Source organism: Mytilus galloprovincialis, chromosome 12 (assembly GCF_965363235.1).
Source record: "Mytilus galloprovincialis chromosome 12, xbMytGall1.hap1.1, whole genome shotgun sequence".
NCBI lineage: Eukaryota > Metazoa > Mollusca > Bivalvia > Mytilida > Mytilidae > Mytilus > Mytilus galloprovincialis.
In genome coordinates this window covers 14101843-14124147 of record NC_134849.1, presented here as the reverse complement: position 1 = coordinate 14124147, position 22305 = coordinate 14101843, and the positions used below count along the sequence as shown (strand labels likewise).

The window sequence follows — 22305 nt, the reverse complement described above, 5'->3', positions numbered from 1 at the left end:
GCGTATACCTTAAGCTTACTTCTCCTTTTTTCGTGCATCACTTATTTATCATGTGCACTGATGGCTGAAAAAAATCTGTTCCGGTTTCTTTTGCATCAAATAGAGCGGTTTGATTTTGATTTGATTTTTTTTCTACTTTACGTCTAGTGGCAAATATTTCACGCATGATACAGCCATTATTTCAGTAAATCCAATGTTAAAACTTAGGCACATCTGACGAAAATTCAAACCACAGATTACAAATTGCGCATGCATTTTTTTACTTAATGATATGCTGCCTTATACTCTAATATCAGTTACTGTACTTCTGAGAAAGGGCTTAGAACAACAACGTCATATACAGCACAGAGGGCATATACATGAACGAGGATCTTTAAATATGTATTATTTATTATGTTCATGTAGCTATTTTTCTCTATTCTTTATAAATTTAGCCGATTATTCTTTATTCTACATCCTTTATTCTTTAAACCTGTACTCAATTGTTTATGCTACTTTTCTCTATTCTTTTATTTTGAGTCCCAAATGTATCTCCCCTGTATTATGCATGTTTCATCCACATTCTCTCATACTGACATAAAAGTTTACAACTATAGGTCGCTGTACAAGTTTCAACAATGAGCAAAGCCAATATACCGCGTCAGCTATAAAAGGCTCCGTATATATACATAACAATTCAAACTAGCAATTTAACGGCCGGATTTATGTACAAAGAATGAAAGAATGAAAAACAAATATGATATACTACAACAAACGACAACCGCTGAGTACTAGTAACAGGCTCTTGGCTTGTGATATGCACTTCACCTTTGCTTGGCCCTCACAGTGAGTGAATTAAATGCATTACCTCACACTTTTTAAGTAATGCATTTATGAGTGAATCGTTCTTTGAGTAAAGACCAATGGCAAATATTTCTGTGTAAGTCAAGTTGATTTGAAAAGATGTGAACGTGTAAAAAGTCGAACCAATTTATGTATTTCTTATTTCGGACATTTAGACTTGTTTCTTATATTATTCAAATACATGTATTTCTACAAAGAACTTTATTAATAATTGTTATAAATATCAATTTTATTCAAACATCGTTTCTTCCTTAATATACACGGTGAAATTAATGTTTTAAATGCTTAGTTTTGTATACACTTAATCTACACAAGGCCTACATCGAGTATCGACTGCATGTAGACAAAACATGATTTACACTACATGTAAACATTGAGTTTTATCAATGGGAACGTAATTTTGTTTAGTTTACGTGTAAGTTACACTTACACAACACCGAGTTTAGGTCAATGTGAACACGGCCTTAAACAATCAATGGCAATAGACCACTTTCGAGTTCATCCGTCACCGGAAAAAAACTCGTCAATTATACGCGCCTTTATGACGTCATTTACCAGATAGAGGGGGTCGCCTGTATCCCTGCACTATTTACGTTCATCAAACGTCTTGGTGATCGTCATTGTGCAGGATAAACTAGAAATAATGGTTGTTCTGTAGGTACTTAATGACAATTCCCTAATGACATCAATGCTGATTGTCAATTTTGAGAATTCAATTTGTCGTATAATTCGTACAATATAGAATTATAGTTTTCCAACCACTCGCTCAACATTGGAATGGAAGTGACGACGCCCCTAAACGCACAAATGACGTTCACTAAAACCAGAGTTTTTGACGGAAATGCATCGAACTCGAAAGTTGTCTATTGATTTGTTTCAACCATTCATGATGATATCGACATTAAGATTCGTGACATGATTTATCAAACTCCATGAATCTGTATTATGTAAAACGTTTGCTTTGAATAAAATAATATATAATAAAGTGTACATGTATATGATTTGAATTATAAACCTTTAACCATTATAAAGTAACTCGAGTAGATCTAGAGATGTTGTACATAGTATACTGATATCCTGCTTCTATAATGATCGAACGGTTATACTCGAGTAGATCTAGAGATGTTGTACATAGTATACTGATATCCTGCTTCTATAATGATCGAACGGTTATACTCGAGTAGATCTAGAGATGTTGTACATAGTATACTGATATCCTGCTTCTATAATGATCGAACGGTTATACTCGAGTAGATCTAGAGATGTTGTACATAGTATACTGATATCCTGCTTCTATAATGATCGAACGGTTATACTCGAGTAGATCTAGAGATGTTGTACATAGTATACTGATATCCTGCTTCTAGAATGATCGAACGGTTATACTCGAGTAGATCTAGAGATGTTGTACATAGTATACTGATATCCTGCTTCTGTAATGATCGAACGGTTATACTCGAGTAGATCTAGAGATGTTGTACATAGTATACTGATATCCTGCTTCTATAATGATCGAACGGTTATACTCGAGTAGATCTAGAGATGTTGTACATAGTATACTGATATCCTGCTTCTATAATGATCGAACGGTTATACTCGAGTAGATCTAGAGATATTGTACATAGTATACTGATATCCTGCTTCTATAATGATCGAACGGTTATATTCGAGTAGATCTAGAGATGTTGTACATAGTATACTGATATCCTGCTTCTATAATGATCGAACGGTTATACTCGAGTAGATCTAGAGATGTTGTACATAGTATACTGATATCCTGCTTCTATAATGATCGAACGGTTATACTCGAGTAGATCTAGAGATGTTGTACATAGTATACTGATATCCTGCTTCTATAATGATCGAACGGTTATACTCGAGTAGATCTAGAGATATTGTACATAGTATACTGATATCCTGCTTCTATAATGATCGAACGGTTATACTCGAGTAGATCTAGAGATGTTGTACATAGTATACTGATATCCTGCTTCTATAATAATCGAACGGTTATACTCGAGTAGATCTAGAGATGTTGTACATAGTATACTGATATCCTGCTTCTATAATGATCGAACGGTTATACTCGAGTAGATCTAGAGATGTTGTACATAGTATACTGATATCCTGCTTCTATAATGATCGAACGGTTATACTCGAGTAGATCTAGAGATGTTGTACATAGTATACTGATATCCTGCTTCTATAATGATCGAACGGTTATACTCGAGTAGATCTAGAGATGTTGTACATAGTATACTGATATCCTGCTTCTATAATAATCGAACGGTTATACTCGAGTAGATCTAGAGATGTTGTACATAGTATACTGATATCCTGCTTCTATAATGATCGAACGGTTATACTCGAGTAGATCTAGAGATGTTGTACATAGTATACTGATCTTCTATAATGATCGAACGGTTATACTCGAGTAGATCTAGAGATGTTGTACATAGTATACTGATCTTCTATAATGATCCAACGGTTATACTCAAACTAATGTTAAATAGCACTTTAATTTTGGTCTCTTCATTGGAGTTCAGGCAACGTCGATCATGCCAAAAATTATTCAATATATAATTCGGAATTAATTAATTATATTGTGTATAACCAATCTTAAATTGACACATCTTTGATTGATGCATTGAAGTTTGCTCATTGTCGAAAGTCGTATATACGATCGCTTGTAATTGTCTACAGTCTTGTTCTTTGGTTTTTGGTGGATAGTCTCATCGACATTCATACCACATCTCCTTTGTTATTTTTATACATAATACTATTTGATATTTTGCCGTATCTTCTGACTGTTCTGTTCTGTACAGGTGATCAGTCAGCGGACTCGGGTACACGTGTTGCTTTTCTTCTTTTTTATATTGTTCGGTTCTCTGTTTATGTTGTTGTTGTTGTCTTTGTTAAGATCAGTTTTTTAGATGAAGAGAAAAAGACAGAGGAAAATAATTTGATTTCTTGTATCTGTTAAAACTTACCCAAATGAATAAACCAGACATGGTTTCAGTACTACAAATGGACTTGTATTGCAATCAAACTTCAACTGGCCTCTCTCTACTTTATTTTGGCAAAAATAATCGTCTTTTCTCAAATCTCTAAAATTCAATTCCGACGTTTTAATTTGTTAATTTATGTCTAACCTCGCTATTTCATCAACGATGCTCATATTAACAGTGGCTGGTTAAGACATTTTCATAAAGAGGGGGAGGATACTGACTACTGACTGCCTAGGAGAAGGCCCGCGTCACTCATGCTACAGTGATTCCCCAAATAATCAACTAATATGTCCCTCAAAAGCTTGGGAGGAGCCCGGGCACACTTGGAAAACCATATAAACCTTCCTCTGATTAACATGCGCAACAGCCAACGCAGAACAATGCACTTGTGTCAGTAAAACGAAAACGGGGAAAAAATTGATTGACACAGCAAAAACAACTTTTTCGTGTTCTGATACTTTGTTTGAGTATTGCTGAATTAAAACATTTATTAAGACCAGATAAGTTCAATGTGTCTGATCTCCTGGTTCTTACATTTCTCGGTAGAACAAAAAGATTAAAAAATTAAACCCGCTCTTTGTTTACATCAGATATAGAATTTTCAAATAGTAAGCGGGATTGCATAAAATTCTCCCCCACATACGCACACACACAATATATGAAATACAGTATATGTTGTTTATAAGGCAAATTCTGGATACAAAAACTGGAGCTTGCCATTAAATATACGTACTAGTATATAATTTTAATGAATAAAAGTCAAAGTAAAAATATCGGTTGTTAGTCTCTTTTGATAACCAAATAAATCTGTGTAAATCTATGCAACAATATTAAAGTTATTTACTTGAATGAATCCCACAGAAAACCGATGCGATATTGAAAAGTACATTTACAAACCTCGCTAGCTCTTTAAAAGCCTCGATCCAGTTTGTCGTTTCATTTGGTTTTTTACGGTCATTCATGTCAACTTTTAAACCATTGCCTATAAACAAAAATCCGGTATGACAAATTAAGTTCAATACATTTTAGGTGTATGCTTTAACATGCCGAAAGTCTGTGTATTTAGTGAAAAACTGAAACAGATATTGAATAGAGCAGTCGGTAATCCTCGGGTGAACCCGCTACTCTGCTATCAGATTGAGCGGAACGGAATTGGCCGAGTTGTGACGAGTGTGAAAAGAGGACATCAATGGTAGAGAAAAGCAGTTGGATGAAAAGGAGAGGAACGAAGACGATATAGCTAACATTATTTGAATTTTCACATATAAAAAGTTTTTCTTTAACTTATGGAATAACTGAAGTCTGTAATATTGTTTTGTCTATGAAGAAATAACACAAACAATGTGGTGCACACAGAATAACTTGCTATTTATATATAGTGTGCATTACATTTTTATGTTATTTTGAACAGGAAACATATCACAGTCATTCCTTATAATTTAATTCTAATTTCCATTTAAAACCGGTGTTAATCATGAAAAAACGTTAATGACCTCACGGTAACATGATAAAATTATGTTAATGATCTGATAGACAAAACACTGTAAGCCAATGAGAAGACGCATTACATCCAAAATAATATTATATTGTGATAAAAGAGGGATGAAAGATACCAGAGGGACAGTCAACCTCATAAATCGAAAAAAAAAACCTAACAACGCCATGGCTATAATTGAAAAAGACAAACAGACAAACAATTATAGTACACATGACACAACATAAAAAAAAGAATAAGCAACACGACCGCCGCCAAAAACTATGGGTGAACTCGTTTGCTCCGGAAGGGTAAGCAGATCCTGCTCCACATGAGGCACCCGTCGTGTTGCTTATGTGATAACAAATCCGGTAAATAGTCTATTTCGGCAGGTCATATTCATGAAAGATGATAAACTAGATGTACAATGCTGGTTTTGTATGGTACAGCTGTGAACAGCCCTTGTAATTAAGCAGTTAAATCATTATGATTATAGATCTTTCCGTTTTGTTCTTCCTGTTCTTGTTTGGAAACGTCATTAAGTTGTTGTGTTGTGGTTGTTGCAAGCACCTGATTGTTATGTTCTTTCGATTCTTGTAGTTTGAAAACGTTATCAAGCTGCTATGCTGTGGTTGTTGCCAGCACCTTACCTTTTTTGTTTTGTTCTTTTGATGCATGTTGTTTGGATAAATTAGTTAGCTTCTGTGACGTGGTAGTTGCCAGTGAGTGACGAGCTATAAAACCCTGGTCTCTAGCTTTGTGTGTGTCTTCAGGTGCGTTTTCTAAAAATATATATCATTTGTACATAATTTTTTTACAAGTTGTCAGCTCTGAAAGCTCCATTATATTAAGCTGACAAGTTCGTGCACACCATATAGACTCAATATTTGAAATATTGATTTATAACATACCGAACCATATCAAAATTACAAAACCTCCAAGGAAGCAATAACAATGTGTGGAATCTTTGTTTATTTCTTAGAATGACTTAATATTGGGAAAAGTAACTCTGTCTCATCATTGTTTGAAATTTTAGCGACATTATAATTTGGTTGTAAGGTCCAAAAGTGTCACACGGATACAGATTATTGAAGTCTACATTCATAGATAATCCAGTCTTGCTTTATCTTTATAATGTCAATTTTATCCATAACCGTAACATTTAAACAAATATTGAATATATAACTATTACAAAAGAAAATCCATGAAATAGTGTATGCACTATATATACATGAAAAGTGAAAAATCGTCTGATTTCAGATGTAGAGGAGAAGGTTCGAAAAGGCCCAAAAATGGTTCTTCAAATTAGAATTAGTAAATTTGAACACATTTTTATTTCATAATTCTTAAAGCTAGTTCATATGGCAAGCCGTTCTCGTCAAAACTATGTTTAAACCATTTTTCGAGAAATTTACACACTGAGAATTATAAAAAAAAAACACTGAGATTTAAAAACTTCAAAACACACACTGAGAATTAAAAATTACACACTGAGAATTAAAAATTACACACTGAGAATTAAAAATTACACACCGAGATTTCATAACGACGCACTGAGATTACAAAAATGAAAAACACACACTGAGAATTGAAAATTACACACTGAGAATTGAAAATTACACACTGAGAATTGATAATAACACCCTGAGATTTTAAAAAGACACACTGAGAATAAATAAATTGAAAACACACACTGAGAATTTGAAATTACACACTGAGAATTTAAAATGACACACTGAGATTTGTGCGCACTTTTTATGCGCACATATCTAATTAGCATACTTAATCTGAATCTATTACAAGCTTAAAGCAACTAGGGGACAGAACTCGTTAGTCCTTAGATTTGGTTCCAAATTATTCATAAAAAAAACTTTAGAAATACAAGGACAAGAAAAATACCCGCTTATTCTTATTACAAAATATTTATACCAAATGGTGAAAACTTTATATTAAAATTATAAAAAAAACTTGGAACAATTTGCACTGAAAAACAAATAATGCAGTGAAGTTTTTCCTCAAGTGTCTATAATAGCATATAAACGTAACAAAAATATAAAAGATTAACTTGCGAAATCAGGGTAACAGTTGGAAGACTTTTTAAAAGGGACCCATGCTAAAACGGTTTTAAGTCCCGATACACTGGTAGTAATGATATGAATTATAGGCAACAAACTTGTGAATATGAACGATGTTAAGTCATGAAATTTATTACAAATGTTAATTGGTTGAAGGAATCGCATTTCACTATAATGACAAGAGTTTTTGAGATCAAGAAATTAATCTGTTGAATTATTCATCTCATGAATATTCATTAGTAATTTGCATATTAATCTCAGTGTGTATTTTTGAAATCTCAGTGTGTAATTTCAAATTCTCAGTGTGTGTTTTTCAGTTTATTTATTCTCAGTGTGTCTTTTTGAAATCTCAGTGTGTTATTTTCAATTCTCAGTGTGTAATTTTCAATTCTCAGTGTGTAATTTTCAATTCTCAGTTTGTGTTTTTCATTTTTGTAATCTCAGTGCGTCTTTATGAAATCTCAGTGTGTAATTTTCAATTCTCAGTGTGTAATTTTTAATTCTCAGTGTGTTTTTTGAAGTTTTTAAATCTCAGTGTGTTTTTTTGTAATTCTCAGTGTGTAAATTTTTCGAAAAATGGTTTAAACATAGTTTTGACGAGAACGGCTTGCCATAAGTTCATACATTTACGCATCATTGAATTACCTAGTCCCTTTTTTTAGGGCCTAATCAGTCAATAAAACCGGTCTCCCACAGTTGCATCTTTTTATCTGGTATGTGTTTTCACTGAACATGCGGAGCCAAAGAGCAATCTATATTAAAGGAGCTACCATTTCTTTTTAGGGGGGTAGAGGATGAAAAAAATTGCCCTGTGTTGTTTTGTTTTAGTTAACTCAGTCCTTGATTCCCCCCACTTTATTTGGTCCTCTCTTTTTGTCAGTCTGTGTTATTTTGAAATCGCCACACACCAGATCTTTTCTTCTCATTATTTAATATTTTCGTTAGAGATTTCCATACACGGGAAAAAGTTGAGAATTTTGGCCATTTGACAGAAGAAAATACTTTACCTATATTTGTAGTTGACGAGAAAAGATCTCTACATTTATCCGTTCCAATAACAGTAAGCAGAATAATAAACGCTCCAAGAATTGCGACATTAATAAATCGTGGAAAATTACGCGTGCACCTGCTGGTATGTCGATGCTGCATCTCGAAGTATTTCTGTGACGTCATAGTTCCTACAATAATAATAAAAACATCATAAAAAATAACAAAAGAACAAAACATTATATACATAATTATGTATCTATTATGCAGTTGTTGAGTCTACCCTCCTCTGTCACCATGATGTTGTTACAAATGGAGCAGCAACCCTCCCCCTATACCTCTAGCCAATGCAGAAAAGTACACGCATAAAAATACGCACATAAAAATTCAGTTCAAGAGAAGTCCGAGTCTGATGTCAGAAGATGTAACCAAAGAAAATAAACAAAATGACAATAATACACAAATAACATCAGACTTCTAGCAGTTAACTGACATGCCAGCTCCAGACTACAATTAAACTGATTGAAAAATTATTTCTTCATCATATGAATATCAGGCACAGTCCTCGATCCCCGGGAGGGATTTAGTATCATACCATCATAACACATATGAAAAGAACATAACCCGTGTCATGCCAACAACTGGTTTATTAATAATAAATGTGTTTAGTTCCGATGCAAAGACCCTATAAGTGAATCAATATTAACGCCAAAATATGCAATCTTTAATGACCTGACAACAGTATCGTAACTATATCCCTTCTTAATAAGTCTATTTAAAGGTTTTGTTAGCTTCTGAGGTGAATACTGACATTTTTGTGCTTTATAAAGAATATTTCCATAAATTATTGGATGTGAAATACCTGAACGTATAAGAAGTCTGCATGTTGAGCTATATTTACGAATGATGTCCTTATACCGATGTTAAAATTTAGTAAATGTTTTGACTAGTTTGTGATATCGAAAACCCTGGTGTAATAATTTTTCAGTAATACATAAATTCTCTCGTTAAAATCTAAAACATTGTTACATACACGAGCGAATCGTTCAAGTTGAGATATAAACACCGTAAGATGGTGACAAGGAAACGTCACCATCTAAAAATGGATAATTAGGAAATTAGACTTTGAATCATCTTTTTTATCATAAATTTTAGTATTAAGCTTTCCGTTAATGATATATATATATATCAAGATCGAGGAAAGGGCAGTGGTCATTGTTAGTATTAGCTTTATTTAAAGTAAGTTCAACATGATAAATTTTTTTAGTATACATACTGAAGTCGTCATTATTGAGAGCCAAAATATCATCCAAATATCTAAAAGTATAATTAAATTTGTGTATCAGATGTTGTTTCGATGGGTCTTTGCTGATTTTTATCATAAATTGTAACTCATAGCAATACAAAAACAGGTCCGCAATAAGTGGTGCACAGTTAGTCCCCATTGGAATTCCGATAACCTGACGATAAACGAAATCTCCAAAGCGAACAAAAATGTTATCTAGTAAAAATTCAAGGGCAGATATAGAATCAAAGCATGTCCAATTGACATAGTTTTTTTGTTTATTGCTACTAAAAATGACCTAAAAGAGTTTAAACATATATATTCACATTCTGACTTTTTAAATACCCATTTAATTAGGTGTGTGGATTTTTTCTTAATTAGAATGTGAGGCAATGTGGTATATAGGGTAGAAAAATCAAAACTTTGAACAGATTCAAAATCACCAATATAAATGGCACGCCTGAACCACTTTTATTAATTAATCTTAGAATATCTCAGATAAACTAGGATTATCTCAGATAAACCTGGTTTATCTCAGATAAACTAAGATTATCTCACCTTAATTCAAATTCGAGAAAATCCTAGTTTATCTCAGAAAATACAGAAAATTCATTATCTGGAGAAAATCCCGGTTTATTCTAAAATATTAAGAAAATCTAGGTTTATCTGAACGATTTTCAGATAATCCTAATTTATCTCCAGATAATTAATTATCTGAATTTCAGATAATTCATTATCTCATTTTCCAGATAATTTAGGTTTATTTCGGATTCTAAATATACCAAAGAACAATGTAACGAGTGTTCTAATTGGACGACAATCGTTTGCCAGATTTTATATAAAAAATACCGTTCTTTTTCAGAGGAGGGGCAACATTCTGCACTCGGCACGCAATTATCAAACTACTCATGGTGTGGACATCCTGACATCTGGACAATCGAAATTTGTTGAATCATTTAGAAAAACAGTAAATTACAGAAGTGCTGATTATATACAATATACATCATATGCTTTGTACATACTTAATAAAATTTGTTAGCTCTCTCCCTTTGACGCTAACTGATTGTTTATTACTGACGGCTAATTTCGACATCGTCGATAATAATTGAACTCTCATATTTTAATTTATTCAGTCGGTTTTAATCTTTTAATCATGACAACGGTTTTGTAAAATATTTAATTTTAACTATTGCATTATTTCGTCATGTGTCAGTAAACAAAATAGAGATTACACTAGAAAGAAGACAATTAAGGAATCCAATACACAAATAATGCACGATTCAATTATGGAAAAAACAATTATTTCATCATGGTTATTCATAAGACATAGTTTTCATTTTGTTATTTCAAAATAATTAATACATAAGTCAGAGTTTATATGCCTTAAACCTTACAGAGCCAGATTTAAATTGTAGGATATATCAGAGACATATATACACATGTTTATATATGTGTATATATGTCTCTGGATATACATGTACATTGTCGGAAATTATACACTCAGTTACTAAATGTATATGACTAGTACTCGCTAAGAAACATGAGAAAACCTCTTCGTTCTGTTTCTAAATCTTGATCCAAAAAGTTCAATTTTTACAGGTTAATAACGGGTGACATGATTGTCAAAGCTTTACCTGTTATATTGGTAATATACAGTACTACCTGTGACACTATCTTATGCATGGTGGCCATAAAAATTATGTCCACCATGGTGGCCCTATATGTCCATCATTATACCCCCTGTCGCTTAATTAATACACAAGGCATTAATCAAAAACTAGTCAAGGATAAAGAGAATTCTTGACTGCATGGAAGTGTTAAAATTATATAACTTACAGGTCATGTGTCTCAGGTAAAATATACATGTATGTGTTTGTGAAATGTGATGACAAGAAAATTCAAAAATAAAATGAAATAATATAACTAGTTGAATAAATAGCTGATTTTTTTTTTAATTTGACTCATGACTATTTGTTTTGACATTATACCTTTTTATTCAATTTAAGTTATTTTTTACATGTACTTTATGGTAAGTGAAGAATAAATGAATATCATCTTCTAATATAATGCAAACTTTCCCAAATACCTACCTTTTTCTATTGAAAAGTTGTTTCTCAAATTAATTTTCTTAAATCAAAATGATTTATACTCAAATCATAGTAGATATACTTATCTGCATTCAATAATATTTTACCAATGTTTAAGAATGTCTTTAGAACTTATTCTAAATAAAATTTAGGCAATTCCTTATTTCTTTATTGAATAAATATATTCAAAATATTCATTAATTCAACAAAATTTGATAATAACTTGTATTGTCATATAAACATATGGTATTTACATGTAGTTTGTGACAAAAAAAACAAACAAACAAAAAAAACAATTACAATGCAAAGAATTAACAATTCTATAAGAAATTAAAACACATGGATTTTTTTAGGTTTCTGCCCTCAGTTCTAAAAATGACTATTTTATAACATGTATAAGGGAGCCAATATTTTCAACACATTCATGTTATAAAGGTTTAGCATTTCTATCACTTTTTGTTCTTGGGTAAGAGACAATATTATGATAAGGTAAACAATTTTCAAATAGATTATCTCAAGTTGTTTTGTTAATTTTACAATTAAGGAAGGAGTGGTCTTCATTGTCCAGCAAGTGGCACAGTTTACATATTCTATCTTTTCTAGGAATTTTATATTGTCCACTATTTTCTATTTCTAAATTATGACCACTAACTCTCTATGTGACACATTTGAGCATACAGTTTATACCAAAGTTTTTATTCTTAAATCTATTTTCAAAAATGTTCTTATATTTTTCTTTAAATTGATTTTTCATCAAGGGTTTTAAAGTCTTAATTCATTCAAGTCCCTGAAATTGTTAACTTTATCTGAAAGGCCTGGGTTTAGGGAAATATTTGCAAATGTATACCAAGAATATGTATCATACCAGTCCAGCACTTCCAACAATATAAATGTACACAGAAATAAAATGATTTAATTAATAGACCATCAAAGTTTAACCATATATATAAGTGTATTTTGTCAAATTTTGGCCTTGTAACTGACAGATATTAGCCAAACTGAAGGTGTCATATTTAATAAGTTCACATTTAAAAATTCATTATAAGAGGATTGATATTGTCTGGTCATTTTATTTTGTTAAGAAACAGGCTTGCTTAAAATTACTTCCTTCATGGTTTCTTTAAAAATATAATTTGCTTGATTATTAGTTATTATTAATGATAATTCATTAAATAATGCAAATAAACAATTAAATACAATGAAGTTCAAGTACATTAATTATTTTTTTTACTTTAAAAAAAAAATAATTAAAGTCTGTCATGTCTGTTGTCTTTCAAATGCTAGTCAATAACTTTATCTTTGATATTTTTGTCTTTTTGCTTCTCAAAATTCTCTCCAAGAAGACATTAAAAGAATAAGAAACAAAATCATACAAAAATGAATAAAAACAAATAAAATAATGGAAAAAAAAATTTGAATAAATTCAAATGACAGAAAAATCAAAAATAATATTAATTAACAAAGACTAAAACAATGTCTTATTCTACATTTTCAAAAAAAGGTGAAATGTCAGTTTTGAAAGAAACCCAAGTAACCTGTACAGGTAAATTTTAAAGATTTTGAAAACTACAACTGCACCCAAAAAATGTTGACATAACAGGAAAAAAGTAATAAAAGTTTTTTTTAAGACTGTTCAAAACAATAAAATTAATTCTTGCACGAAAAAGAAATTTTGAAAGATTTATATTCCTACGGTTTCTATTTTCTCCTTTTCTCTAATCTTTTATTCTAATTATCACTTTTGACTCGAAAACTAGCATATTTTAACACAAGACATAAAATCACAATCCAGTGATAGGAGATTGTTTCTTTGATTAGATCCTGCTCACAGGAAGTAAGCTGTCTACGATAATAATTCAGAGCTCTTCAAAGTTGACGAAGAACATATATATAGAAAAAAAAGATATTTTTTTTTAAAATGTGTTCGTCAATCCATGTACAGAGATAGAAAGGAACTTCATCTAGTTCAACCAAAATATCAATTCGAATTTCACAAACATCTTGGTTTCTAACAAACTAAGATGTTTCAGCATATTGTTAACTACACTTATAACAAAATATATATTTACTGGATTATGGCGGGCGGAAGTGTATTATTTGAAAACTTTTAATTTGTTATGGGGTTGACATGAAACACATAAACATACATATAAATTAGGCCTGTATCGCTGAAATGATCTTTTTGTTTCAAAATTCTTAACTTGACACCTTCGTTTTGTGTGGGAAACCTGAGAGATTTTCCAAAACGTTCGATTTATGTAATCCGGAAATTCAGCTCCGTGAAATTTTGGTAGAGTTCTCTATTTTATATTTTCTCCCAAAATTAGGTCATCGTATATCGCCAGCTGGACATTTATCATTTCTTTTGGATATTTTGCATCAAAGAAAAGGTAAGCACAAGGATTAGCCTTTCAAAAAGGGCTAGTCGACTCTTAGCTGATGAAAATGGAAAGTGCTCTCGCTTTGTAGATTAATTCATTTACTAGAATAGCCACGTGCATCAAACAACAAATTTAACCACACACGTGAGGTCACACGTTATGAATTAGTATATATCATTTAACGTTGTTGTTTACGAAACTCCAGAAGATTTGACTATTTATAGATAAAAGTTACTTGTGTACCAATATCATGAATATGCATGATTAATGACCAGGCAAAATGTAATTGCTAAAATAGAGAGGACAAATCCGATACTCTACGGGATTGAAGGACATTTACTAGGTTTGGATTGTCCTAACCAATCAATAAACTTTAATTATTCACGTCTCGTAATTTCTTTCAATCAAGTAGCAAGAAAAATTCACGCACTAACTGTCCATCGTTCAATTCTTAATATCGACTCCTAGGAGTCGATAACTAGGAGTCGATAATTTTCTATATATGCAAACATTTCTAGCCGTCAGTGAAATTTGTTCTCAGTTGACCATTGGAATAATCTGTCTCTTGACACTAAGATTTATCACAGGTGACTTTTCAGGCAAATAGCAAAGCCTCCCAGGTCGGAATGCATTTTCATATGTTTTCAGTTGGATTTAAATAATGAGAACTGGAACCTTAAGCGAGGAGAAATTCTCACTATAGTAGAGGGGTCTGTAGAAGCTAAACTTAGGGAACGGTAATTGTTTATCAACTGAGGGGTATGTTCAAATTTATTGAACCCCTCCCCCCCAAAAAAAAAACCCCAAACATTATGAACCACATAATGACCCCATCCCCTTACCACATAGCTTCAAAACTTTGACCCCAAACAAAAATCCCTATCGATTGCCGTCAGTGAAATTTTTTTTTTTAGTGGACCAGTGGAATAACCTGTCTCTTGACTGTCAGATTTAACAGGTGAAGGCAAGGACTCCCAGGTCGGAATGCTTTTTCATATGTTTTCAGTCGGATTTAATAATGAGAACTGGAACCTTACGCGAGGAGAAATTCTCACTAAGTAGAGGGGTATCTAGAAGCTAAACTTAGGGAACGGTCATTGTTTATCAGCTGAAGGGTATGTTCAAATTTTTCACCACATAATGACCCCCTCCCCTTAACCATGTTAACACATAGCTTCAAAACTTTGACCCTCAAACAAAAATCCCTATCGAGTAGAAGAAGAAATTCTCACTATAGTAGGACATTTCCCAGATCCCAGATAAGGGGTCTGTCGAAGTTAAACTTAATATAGTTATGTATGTTCTTGAGAGCAACAAAAACAATGTGCAAGAGGATTAGATCTGAGTACAGAGGTAGTACATATAGGTATAAAGTTGAAAGGAAATGGGATTATTCTTTGATTTTTTGGGGAGGAGGATTTTGAAAATGAATATCATATCCACATGTCCACTGAATATTAAAATAAGCATAACAGATGAAAATAAATATTCAATTTGGAAAATATTACTTCTGGCCCCCCAAATTATCAAATGGTCATCTAAGCCAAATAATTATGACGTCTTGACCATGTTGAAAGGCTATTTTTTTTTATCGTGACACGTTCCTTTGGACTAACGGTTATCTTATTATTTGTCAATTTGTTAGCTATTTTTTTTCTCTGTAACACCTTGCTTTGGACTAATGGTCATCTAATTATTTGTCAATTTGTTATACCTTACATAAATAGGGAGACCTTCAATTACTTCACAATTAATAGGCTGTTTTGAATCATTTCACAGTACTTGCATTTGTTGAATCAGATGAATTACTAGGCATAGTTTTAGTTGTACATGAGTACTGTCACCAGACTTTGACTCCATAATGGATGACTGGGAGAGTTAAATAGATTAGCTTCTACATCTGACATGTCTGATACATCCATTTCATTGGAATGTCTTTTTTTCGAAAGTAAAATACATAAAACTCTGTATAAAATCATCAATACCTCTCTCTCTTTATCTTCATGTATCTAGATTTTTTGAGCATCCATGCAAGTGTGTCCACACCAGCCTCGTGTAAATACATGTATATATTTATCAAAATTGCATAGGCCTTATTTCTAGATGTAGTCCATTCGTCCACACCAGCCTTCTGTATATCATGTATATCTATATTTATCCACAGAAAAACTTTTTCACTGCTATGAATATTGATGTAGGCGCGAGTTTATATACATGTACATAGACATTTTATTTACATATTGTATAATTAATTTACATGGACCTTCGATCCGTGCAGTTAGGCATGTTTGTTTTTGGTGTTCAAGAAGTATATCACTGGATTGAGCTCTCTGTCTAAGTGTATTATTAAAGTGCTTTGCATTAAGCTCAGTTCATTGTTATGCCAATGCATTCTTTCTGATAGAAACAACTAAGGTAAGATCGTTGAAATTGTCATCACCAGGAATTATTGAAGCAGCATCCACTGAGCATGAATAGTTTAAGATAGATTAAATTATTTTAGATGCATTTGAAACAAATACTTTGCATCCAGATAGCCAAATAAAAAAGGTACATTGAAATATACCAAACATTGCTACCTGGAACATGATGCTAGGTGGTTTTGTCACCTTTTTAACCATTTGCACTATCTACTGAAGAGTCGTTATTCATTCATACATACGAACGAAACGCATAAGGCTAACTAGACCATACCCGCGACATGTCGCGGGTCCTTAACTGAATTAAAGAACCTACCCCTTAGTTTTAGCCTGAATTTTTAGAATTCGTATTGTCATTTGGTAAAGTCACGCTGATTATAAGGTGCACAGTTATTCCCTGTATAATGACGAAGTTCAGGTGTGATTATTACCCGTGTTTATAGCTAATCTTCAATACACCGTTTGGTTGTGCGCCTGACACAGGCTGAATGTACAGATTAACAGGGATCATGTAATTTTGTGAAATATACATGTACTATTGGAATCGGTATCGGATTCGACCCGCAACTTTTTAATTATTGGTAAAATAAGTATGTGGAAAACAAAAGGGCCTGAAATAGAGTAATTTTTAATCTACCCCATTGTCCTATATTATTTATATAAAGTTAAAACATGCGAAAGCGTACAAGACACGGATCGATAACGGTCTCCGAGTTTGGATATTTTCTCAAAAATTGGCATTTTCTTTGGAAAAAGATTGTTTCAAAAACAAATTAAGGAAGTATAAAACATTACATTTATACGTCATATCACAAATATTTCTGACTTTGTATGGTTTCAGAGGAGTTTTTAGATAATAACGACATACTATGTAGATATGCATATTGACAGGAAATTATGATTAAATTTTTTTCTAGGAGTAACCTCCCTTTGAACTTATTTGCCATCAAAACTCCTCTAAAACATCACAACAGAATTTCATGAAACTTTTTAGATAATAAGGACATACTATGTTGATGTGCTTATCGACAGGAAATCATAATTAAATTTTTTTTCTTATAGTTATTTTATTTGTCCAGTAACAATGTGGGGGCGTGGGGTATGTGAGCGCGCTCACTAAGGTTCTTTAATTTGTGTTGATGTTAATTGACGGATTACAGCACCATTTATTTTTATACCATGGCCAATCCAAAACTGCATCCTACAAGTTTCATTTATATTTCTATCCACATAACAAAAACCTTGAAACAAGAATAATTCTGCAAAACCTTATTCATATTTTTTATAGTCTACGCTATTTGTAATAATCTATTTAGAGAAATTAAGAATCATAAACAAATAAATTGGATATACCATGTTATTAAAATTATTTCATTCTGGTAAACTTGTCTTTATCATGTTTATATTACTTCAATCAGGCCATGGAGAATCTAAGATAAAGACAATTTCAAAGAAAGAATTAAAATATATGTGTGATACAACAGAAGTGTACTTTCTTGCTCATCTAGCCCCATGTGCATGCCAGGTATTATGATATCATCACTTTGAACTATTAGACATCTAAGAAACAATGTCGAACATGTAAAGGGAATCTTTCACTAATGATACTGGGATGATCCTTGACTACAGTATTCCAAGTAAGAAATGCTAACCACAATGGACATAATGAGAACCATACGAGAAGAACATACATACAGGTTCTTATAAACCATCTTGCATATCAAAATTACATATAACGTAGAAATGCAGCTTATGTGTTCCTCTACTAATTTTTAGTATTTTTATTTTTTTCCAAAAGTAAAGTAGTGGATCTCATTTTAACAGAATCATTTGGTAATCCATATATTGTGTACAAAAAATGTCTCCAACAAGATAATCTTGAACATAAAACTCAAATATTGAAAAAACCAACACTACACATTTTTAGTGTTTGGTACTGGTCTGATATTGAAGATGGCTGTCAGTGTGGAACAATATGGGGGGGGGGTACAGATTTCTTTTTTTATCAGAAAACACCCTCAAACATTCAAACATATTATCCACATTGATCTGTGTCCACACTTGTTCTGATATAGAAAAAAATATTAAGAACTTTACCTGATAATTCAACAACTCAATAAGAAAGCATCCCGTATCTAAATTGTTTAAGTAAACGCTTTAAACGACTTTGTCATCTGGTACAACCGTGAAGCATCTGGTGTATAATTACAATTGTCATTTATTATTTAATTTATGTACATATTGTTTTGAACATATGGTTAAAGAACAAGTATTTGTTTGCACAAAATGACTTCCGTTTTTATCAGTTATGTCAAACTGAAATCTTTATTTTATAAATCTGTAATGTTAAATAGAAAAAAAAGTAAATTAACAAAAATATCGAACTCCGAGAAAAATTCAAACGGAGAGCAAAATCGAAAGCTCAAACACAATAAATGAATGGATACTATCTGTCATATTGCTGACTTGTTACAGTCGTTGCATTTTCTGTGGTAACAATATAATTTGTTTAGAAATACTTGATTTCACTGTGCATTTAAAAAAATAAAACATGACATATATTTATACCTGTTAATTTCAATTAATTATATTAGCTTATTCATAAACAATATACTTACTTTAAGAAAAGGTTTACATTGTTTTGAGAAATAGTCGAAGAAACTTGAAAAAAAAACGTGGCTTAAGGGTGGGGCAATTCTATTGTTTTTATCGAGTATGAATGTTTTTGTTTTTTTTATCTTTCTATAATATAAAACAAATTGCACTAATTTGAAAGATTGGTATTTTATAACGTGGTTGGTAAATAGGTTCGTATTATGTTAATTATCGAATAGGGAAGTTATATAAAAATAGCAGTAGGTTATCGATGTTCAAACCTAATAAATCGAGTTAGATAAGAAACACAAATTGAATGAGGAGTCTTCAAAATAGAATGTGACTTCTCTTTTAATATAGTCCAGACTTAACTAATCGATCAGATCGGTAATCAAACACTAATCGATCATAGTTCATAATTCACTACAAACTCCTCAGAGTCTGAATTGACCAGTTTTTGTGCTCGACCAGTAAAATCGAGCACACATTTTACTCGACTAGTCTCGACATTGTCTCGACTGTACTTAACATTACTTAAGTGTACTCGACTAGGTCTCGACTTTACTTAATTAGTCTGATTCAGTACTTGATGATCTTTGTGTAGTCTGAAATGGTCTTGACCAAGGCTCGACCTGTCTCGACCTGTCTTGACTAGTCTCGACCTGTCTCGACTAGTCTCGACAAAGTCTCAACCAGGCTCGACCTGTCTCGACTAGTCTTGACCTTCAAATTTAGTTTTGACTGGTGTAAATCAGCCCATCTAACTAAATTAAATATTGATCTTACAAAATTCAAGCTTATTAGGTAGTTTGATTTATTGCTGTGAAATGAAAGAATTTAATTTTACAATATGTAAAAAAAAAAAATTATTATATAAAAATTCAGATATAGGCATCTTTAATTTTTTTTATAACTTTTTTCAAATCAACTTGGATTTTCATCAAACTATGCAGATATGTTAGATATATATCAAGCTTACTGAATCCCATTTCATTTAGTTTTTTGTTGTATTGCTGTAAAATTTAAGAATTAAAGTAATCTTGGTAAAAAAAAGCTAGGATTTGCAATTCGGACAAAATAGAGATAGTACACTTTAATTTTTTTTATAACTTTTTCAAATCAACTTGGATTTGCATCAAACTATGCAGCTATCTTACATATATATCAAGCTTACTGAATCCCATTTCATTTAGTTTTTTGTTGTATTGCTGTAAAATTTAAGAATTAAAGTAATCTTGGTAAAAAAAGCTAGGATTTGCAATTCGGACAAAATAGAGATAGTACACTTTAATTTTTTTAATAACTTTTTCAAATCAACTTGGATTTGCATCAAACTATGCAGATATCTTACATATATATCAAGCTTACTAAATCCCATTTCATTTAGTTTTTTGTTGTATTGCTTTAAAAATTTAAGAATTAAAGTAATCTTGGTATAAAAAGCTAGGATTTGCAATTCGGACAAAATAGAGATAGTACACTTTAATTTTTTCAATAACTTTTTCAAATCAACTTGGATTTTCATCAAACTATGCAGCTATCTTACATATATATCAAGCTTACTGAATCCCATTTCATTTAGTTTTTTGTTGTATTGCTGTAAAATTAAAGAATTAAAGTAATCTTGGTAAAAAAAGCTAGGATTTGCAATTCGGACAAAATAGAGATAGTACACTTTAATTTTTTTAATAACTTTTTCAAATCAACTTGGATTTGCATCAAACTATGCAGATATCTTACATATATATCAAGCTTACTGAATCCCATTTCATTTAGTTTTTTGTTGTATTGCTTTAAAAATTTAAGAATTAAAGTAATCTTGGTATAAAAAGCTAGGATTTGCAATTCGGACAAAAAAGAGATAGTACACTTTAATTTTTTTAATAACTTTTTCAAATCAACTTGGATTTTCATCAAACTATGCAGCTATCTTACATATATATCAAGCTTACTAAATCCCAGGTCATTTTGTTTTTTGTTGTATTGCTGTCAAATTTAAGAATTAAATTAATCTAGGTCAAAAAAGCTAGAATTTGCAGTTCGAACAAAATACAGATAGTACACTTTAATTTTTTTTATAAATTTTTAAATTCAACTTGGATTTTATTGAAACTATATAGCTACCTTGGTGATGTATTCTTCTTACTGAATCCCAGGTTGTTATAAAGTTTGTTGTATTGCTGTCAAATTTAAAGATTAATTTAATCTAGGTAAAAAAAAGCTAGGATTTGCAGTTTTGACAAAATAGAGATGGTACACTTTAATTTTTTTCATAACTTTTTCAAATCAACTTAGATTTTCATCATACTCTACAAATATCTTTGCAATATATTGATCTTACTGAATCATAGGTTGTTATTTTGTTTGGTGTATTTCTGTCAAATTTAAGAATTTAAGAATTTTAATTAGGTCAAAAAGCTACGATATTAGAAATATATCTTTTCTCATAATTTGGGGAAAAGTATATATAAAATATTAATATAATTCCTTTAATATTTTATTCCTTTTGATATACACTATATAAATATATCAAAAAGGGATGAAACATTAGAAATTATTAAAATAGTTCTTCTGATTTGTGGTGATTTATAAAGCAATACCTTCTGCTTGGGGCAAACTTATTAAAAAGATCACATCTACCAGAGAGCTTTAAATTCTAAATAACATTTATTCAAAGTTGCAACATCCTGTTAAATCTAAATCGCAGGGCTTTTAATTCACTAGATAAGTAATGCACGAGTTTAAGAAAAGTAGGGCTTTCTTTTTACCTGTAAAACTCACGTGTACTGATGTAATTAAATCATGTATAGTGTCATGTCATTAAATTTGACAAAAAAATATTTGAAAACTTCATAACAACCTGGGATTTAGTAAGATCACCAAGGTAGCTATATAGTTTTAATAAAATCCAAGTTGATTTGAAAAAGTTATTAAAAACCTTAAAGTGTACTATCTCTATTTTGTTCGAACTGCAAATTCTAGCTTTTTTGACCTAGATTAATTTAATTCTTAAATTTGACAGCAATACAACAAAAAACAAAATGACCTGGGATTTAGTAAGCTTGATATATATGTAAGATAGCTGCATAGTTTGATGAAAATCCAAGTTGATTTGAAAAAGTTATTAAAAAAATTAAAGTGTACTATCTC

General features: G+C 31.4%; 1 long non-coding RNA gene across 2 annotated transcripts in view; it reads right to left on the bottom strand.

Moving 5' to 3' along the window:
* Positions 1-3833: 3833 nt before the first annotated feature.
* LOC143055495 (uncharacterized) overlaps positions 3834-22305 on the bottom strand; it is a 49881-nt gene continuing 31409 nt past the window's right edge. Inside the window, exons 2-5 of one of the 2 annotated variants that reach the window (XR_012972050.1) lie at positions 8408-8578; positions 5976-6107; positions 4749-4833; positions 3834-3950 (exon numbers count right to left, since the gene is read on the bottom strand). This is a non-coding gene — a long non-coding RNA (uncharacterized LOC143055495). The remainder of the gene's footprint in view (positions 3951-4748; positions 4834-5975; positions 6108-8407; positions 8579-22305) is intronic. The other variant, XR_012972051.1, reaches the window with a different exon arrangement.